Source organism: Elephas maximus, chromosome 17 (genome assembly GCF_024166365.1).
Source record: "Elephas maximus indicus isolate mEleMax1 chromosome 17, mEleMax1 primary haplotype, whole genome shotgun sequence".
Lineage (NCBI taxonomy): Eukaryota > Metazoa > Chordata > Mammalia > Proboscidea > Elephantidae > Elephas > Elephas maximus.
The window spans coordinates 58,013,926-58,020,854 of NC_064835.1; positions in this window are offsets into that span (position 1 = coordinate 58,013,926).

Here is a 6,929-nt window from a genome sequence, read left to right on the forward strand (position 1 = left end):
ATATATCACATAAATACTTTGAAAACAGTGAAATGTGTATTGCACATAGACAGTGGAATAATATATATTATACTGTTGAATAAGTTTGTCCAATTTACATGAGTTGCCTCAAAAGGAAATTTTTTGAGAACGGTATTCAAAAAAGAGTTGCAAATACATTAAAATAATTTCATTTTTTCTGTCATTGTCTCACTTTGGTATGGTTGTTTTTAAATTTGAACTTGTCTATATCATCATCTCTCAGAAGTTTCTATTCTCTCTTTTATCTCAATTTTTTGTGTCTTTACTGAATTCTCATACACCAAAATTAGGGCTAAAGAGAAAATCATTACATCTAGCAAGAAGGGTCATCTTTTTATTACTTTATTTTTCAAACATAAATTCTTCTAGTGAAAGATAGTAAGGTACAGTAAACACATTTTAATCACTTTAGATTTAAATGAAAATTATAGGAAAAAGTGTAACTATAGTCTCAAAACAAAAAGTCAATGATTGGAAACTTCAAATCTCATTGAATTAAAACTAACAGGTGCACATTAATTTTTATAATAATCTTGAATATTTCAAAGCAGACATGCTAAGAAGAACATAGATGGGTTGTGTAACAGAATTTAAAAATCACTTTTTTTTAGCATCTAAGCAAAACTGTGTACTTTCAAACAGGAATATATACTTAGTAATTGATACTATTTTGGATAGAGACTGATTTTTGGAATAGCATATGATGTACAGAAAAAAGGGAAAATGTTCGATATTGTTTTATTTTGCAAAGACAATGCTACCTAACTCATATTTTCTGCACATTTTAATTTTCAAGGGTAGTAATTGCTGTTTTACTTCCCTTTCTAAAACTCAATGCCATCAGATAATGCATCAAAATTGCGCTGATATTATTAAAACAAACAAGAAGTATTCGGGATATAAATTTTATGCTTGCTTTTTCAATTTCTTTCTCTTCCCTCAAGTCACATTTACTGAAACACTGGCTTTTGTCTGCGTTCCTGAAGATCTGATATTTGAGGTCATGGAGATTTGTTTAAGTTGATCTCTTTTCTTTAACTGACTTGTATATTTAAGTGAAGCCCTAAAAACTACTGCCTGTTTGCTACAGTATAAATTTGACCATAAATGTATTTCACTATTAAGTGCTCCGATACTCAAAATGATAAATTGACACCAATTATTGTAAATTGTTTATAGTAGACTTATCAAGAAAGGAATGGCAAAAATAAATTAATTATTCCTGAGTTATTTTTAGTATGGTCACCACAGAAGAAAAATTGGTATTTTCTTTTGTGTTTAGAGTTCCATAAAAATAATAGCAGAAAGATCAGCCTTAAAGTACTTTAGGTTGGTGGTCAAACCATGACATGGACCAATATTGCATTGGTCCAGTGGTTAGATCAAGGGGTGACAAATAGGTCTCAGCGAGTTGAAACAGAGTAACTTTGCTTCTGTACTATTGGACAAGTAAATATATATCTGACCTTACTTGGATACAATTTTTCCACCTATTGAACTGGGGTAATAACTTTCCAAACAACTTGTTGAAATGATTAATGAGCTACTATTCGAAAACCATTTTGCACTCCTCCATAAAAATCTTCATTGTAAATATGAGTGATTATTAACCATAAGCCCTACTGTCTACTGAAAAAGTGCAAAATACAATGTGGCTATATTATTTTCATTGTTATTATTAGTTATATTGATGGTTATAATACCCCCAGATGTAGAAACAAGTATCGTGTTTGCATTTTTACTAACGTGAATAATAAACCTGAACTTTCAGCCTCTTGTCTGAGCTATAATTTAGTTTGGATACCAGACACACTAATTTTTAAATAGTACCCCAGAATCCGTAAAACATTCCCTTGGCTGAACATTTTATTCACCTTTCAAGGAAAGTAGCATTTATAATTCTTTCACTGGCACCAACACTAAAGAAGAAATGGACTAGAGAAAGAACTTCGAAATTCCCAATCTTAGCAAGTGTTGTCCTTCAGATTGTTTTTCTTAACAAGTGGAAGCATTTTTCATTCCCTCAAAGTGTTTATGCATCACAAATGGAATTTTTCAAATAATGTATAGAGTATTCCTTCTGAATTAAGAAGTTATTATGTGATTTCAAGAAGACCTGATATTTCACTATTTGGCTACCATCTATAAATATGGAGGATACATTTAATGCTCTGATGTATAGAGTAAGTATTACGGCTGACTATAATCTGAGTTTTTATTCTTGCAGAGATATGTATGGCATCATTTCTATCTCCAGAACTGAAATATATATTTAAAGTGAAATAAAATTCTTTTTTAATTCTGCCAATGGCATACCCTATGACAACACTGTGTTTTATGGAATAGAGAGGTCACGACTGGTACAGGCCCTTTACAAAAAACAACAGACAAAGAGGTGAAAGTAAAACATTATCTTTGCTAGAGAGGATTTCTTTGGAATTGGGAAGGCAAAATTGTTCCATTGTGGGTATTCTGCCCGTTGCTGAGTATGTCTACTCTACTCATGCATTCCAGAATTGGAGAAATAGCAACAGAATGGGTGAAGTGGCTTACTAGACTCGCTGTGAGAAGGACCACAGCTAAAACTTATTGATCACACCACCTCCATAAGCCCCTACTCTGACTGGTGGGAAGAAAGTGACATTTTAGGGTTTCCAGGAATTAGTGTCAGTTCATAGCTCGTAACCCTCCCGCCCCAAACTTGATTATTTCCATTTCCCCATACATAAGGGCTCTGGGAGAAGTCTGGGAGAAACACTAACAGTATAAATTTTTGGCAATGTAGTGTAGCTGGGTTCTCTCCTTCTTTCAAAGGGTTTTGGGAAGACTTGGTGGCATGGTGGTTAAGAGCTAGGCTGCTAATCTGCTAATCAAAATGTCAACAGTTTGAATCTACCAGTCGCTCCTTGGAAATTCGATGGGGCATTTCTACTCTGTTCTGTAGGGTTGCTATTTGTCACAATCCACTCGACGGCAACAGGTTTTTGTTTGTTTTGTTTTGTTTTTTTAATCTGATTCAAGTCTTGGCGTTGACTTTGGAGACTGCAACTCTTTGTTTTAATGATTCAAGTTAGAGTTCTATTCATTTGACCTAGAACTTTTCCACTTAAAAGGATTATAAGATTTTAGTAGGCCTTCTAATTCACTTCTAGGGATACCATGATCAAGTAGCCAATGTCACAGGTCTCTGCAAGTCAAACAATTCTGGTTACGTCTTTGACTCCACTCTCCATTGTGGCAACCACATCCACCTTGTCTTTAGTGATCAGGTGTCAACACTGGGCCTCTGCCACCCTGGTACCTAATTATCCCCATTGCATTTAAGGATCGCAGTTTGATGGTAGGTGTTCCTATTCTAATTTCTGACCTACAGAAAAATCAACTATGAAGCCATGTGCCCATACATTTCTTTTCCCAGTCTGTTTTCCTCCCCAGTTTCTAGGTTGTCATCCTCTTCCATCTTCTTGCAACATCTCCTACAGTACTCTGAACAGAATTTCTTTATTTTATTTTATTATTATTATTATTTTTAGAAACACTGCTTAGATTCCAGTCTTGACACTTTTGAAAGCTAAGAAAACATAAAATACAAATGCAAATGTTTAATATTTTGCAAATCTTAATCCCGTGGCTCTAACTTGTTATCTTTTCTCAAATGACTGGAGGATAAAAGACGATTTTAGATTAATTTTCCAACTTTTTCCCCCTTTAATTTGGGCACTGTATCTTCCTTTTGAAGATATGTGCAACTCTCCACCCAAACATGAAGACTGACAAAATCCTGAGGCTAGAAAAAGATAGCACCTATTCTTTTCCTCATTGCAATTCTTACTGAAAGTTTATTAGAACAAAGTGATTAATTATATAGGCAAATGTACTATTTTATTATGCAACGATAGCAGAGTATTTCTATTGTACTGATGCTAAACAATCGGAGAGAGAAAGGTTATTCTGCAGTATGAACAAGAATACTTTTGTGGGTTGACCGGGTGCATTTTGTTTATTTTCTAATCGTAAAGAAAATGAATGCTTCTCTAGAAAATGTTATAAAATGAGGTTATATACAAAGATAAAACAATTATCAAAAAATTCTACTATGCAGAGAGAATATTAGGAAATTTTGATAAGTTCACTTCTATCATATCCACAGGTATGCATGTGTGAATGTGGGTGTGTGTGTTTAAAAATTGATATTGAAAATGATATATATAGATTTTTATGCTGTTACTTTAAAGTTTGCATTATGTAATGGAGTCTATTTTTAAAATACAGTTTTTTGAATTTGTATCCTGAAGATATGTAATAGTTGGCTTAAGCTTTCCTTTCTTGGTGGATGTTTCACCTCCTTACCCAGATACGTTTGTAAAGACAATATGCGCGATTACATGAAATATTTAACATTCTTAACTATTGAGTTAAGAATTACATTCTCAAAAATATATACCTGTTTATTGAACTACATGCATTGCATAAAAATTTACATTTCTCTACATATATGCCAGCATCTTTTTAAACTATATTGAAATGTTTTTTAGTGTCAAATTTTTATATCTTTGACTTTAATGCAGTAGAAGTTCTTTTTTTGGAGGGGTATATTTTGTGTTATTGGAATTTCATGTTTTGAGATGTGGTATATGACCAATCCATATAGTTAACATTAATAATAGTTTTTATTTTTTACATCGCTTTTATTTTTAGAAAGGTTTAGTCTTGCGGAATATCAGTAAACATCTGCCATGTTTTGATCATTTCTCTTATAATTTATCTTTATATTAAAGTCTTTATGTATTTAAAACATGCTTTAGGAGACCACGTGGAATGCAGAAATAACTTTTTTCCCCACTAAAGACTTACAATTTTCTAGCATGATTTACTAAATAATGCAAAATATTCATATCTTTAGGTCATTTTGTACTTAGTAGTCTCTCCATGGAAACCCTGGTGGTGTAGTGGTTAAGTGCTACAGCTGCTAATCAAAGGGTTGGTAGTTCGAATCCACCAGGCGCTCCCTGGAAACTCTATGGGGCAGTTCTACTCTGTCCTATAGGGTCGTTATGAGTTGGAATCAACCTGATGGCACTGGCTTTGGTTTGGTTTTTTAGTCTCTCCACGGGTTCATTACTTTTGCATCATAACCATATTTTTAAGGTCTTCATAGTTTTATAATATGATTTTTTTATAGCTATGTTTCTTTACCATTACCACTAAATTTCACATATTTTAAAAATATTGTTTTTTTCTTTGTTTTTGAAATCAATCTTTGGCTCTCTTTTTTTCTGAATACAACACTTACAGTATTTTTTACTGAAATTAAATGGCAATTAATTTAGGACAAATTTACATCTCTACAGTTGTCAAAAGAAAATGGTATAGATGATATAAAAATGGCATAGAGCTCCATTTATATAATCCCTTTCATATGTCCCCATAAAGGTGAGTTGATTTGCTTTATTTTTGAGTTCTAATACATGCATTAGAATTTATATGTATACATCTAAACCCATTGCCATGGAGTCAGTTCCAACTTATAGCATCCCACATATGCATGCAAAGAATTATCATCAACATTTTGGCTATCCCCTTCAATCTGAGTATGTTAATTCTATTGGATTTTGTAAAAAAAATCAAAAATCATGTCTTCTCCTTTCTAGTAGGTGCATCTCTTATTTAGTCAATTTTCTGTGTTCAATTGATGAAAACTTCTAGAATAAAATTAAATAATTATAGAAATTTGGAGAAAGATTTTTTTATTCTTAATTTTAATGGGAGTATCTCCTTATTTTGGTCCATTTTATCCTTCTTTTTATTCATTCATTTATTCACTCAACAAAAGTTTATTTTGTGTCAAGTATCAATCAGTTTTAAACACTGGACTTGATGCTGTGTTTACAATAGGGAACACAGTAGTTTGCTTTAGGAAAAAAAAATGTAACAATTATCATATACATTGTCTCATTTACAAAATGCATTTAGCAGAATGAATAATTTTACCAAACGGTTTTTTGGCATTTTTTTTTTCCTTCCTCTGAGTCATATCTTCCCTCTCCTGTAACACATTTTGATTATTGATTTTAAGAATTACATGTTTATATTTTCTAATATTAAATATTATTTGCATTTCTAAATTATAATTGTTTCTTTCACAGTAGTCCCTCCCAGATCAGGTATGACCAAGTTAACATTTATTTCTTTTTTTAAATCTTTCTTAATTAATGAGCTGGCTCAATATTATGCTGTCTTTATCAGTTGAGTTATATTTAATAATCCACCTTTTTCTAGCTCTGAAATAGATAAAATAGTATGGGAATTATCTTCTCCTTAAAATGTATAAAATAACCATGAAAAACTGCTTTTGCAGAGCCCCTTTTGATATAACACTTTGAAAACATTACACATTTTATTCAATTGTTTGAATAGAAAAAGTTTGAATTTTTGCCCTTGAATCAGAGTGTTAAATTATACTTTCTTAGAAAAATACTAATTTCATTGCAAATTTAGCATTTATTTTATGGCACTGGGTTTTTCTTTGGGAGCAATTACTTGTATTTAAACATCTTTTCTAGCCATATATTTGTCCATTCAACCAGTATGGACTTGTTTGCTAGAAACTGGGAATGAGACAGATGTGTGTCTTTTGCCCAGTTTACTTATAAGCCACCATAAGATCTTTACATCAGTACATGTATTCCTTTTTTTAAAGATTTAAATTTATTAAGAATGTAAAACTCCTTTATTCTTGTTGATATCTTTTACTTTCCTTAATTCATTTTTGTTTATAATTGCCTAAAGATTTTCAGTTTTAAGAACTTGAGTTGGATGACTTTTAAATTGGAGGGAAATATCTCAATGTTTTATTTACCAAGAAAACACTGACTTATTCCTAAATGGATCCCTCCACCAATGCTCTC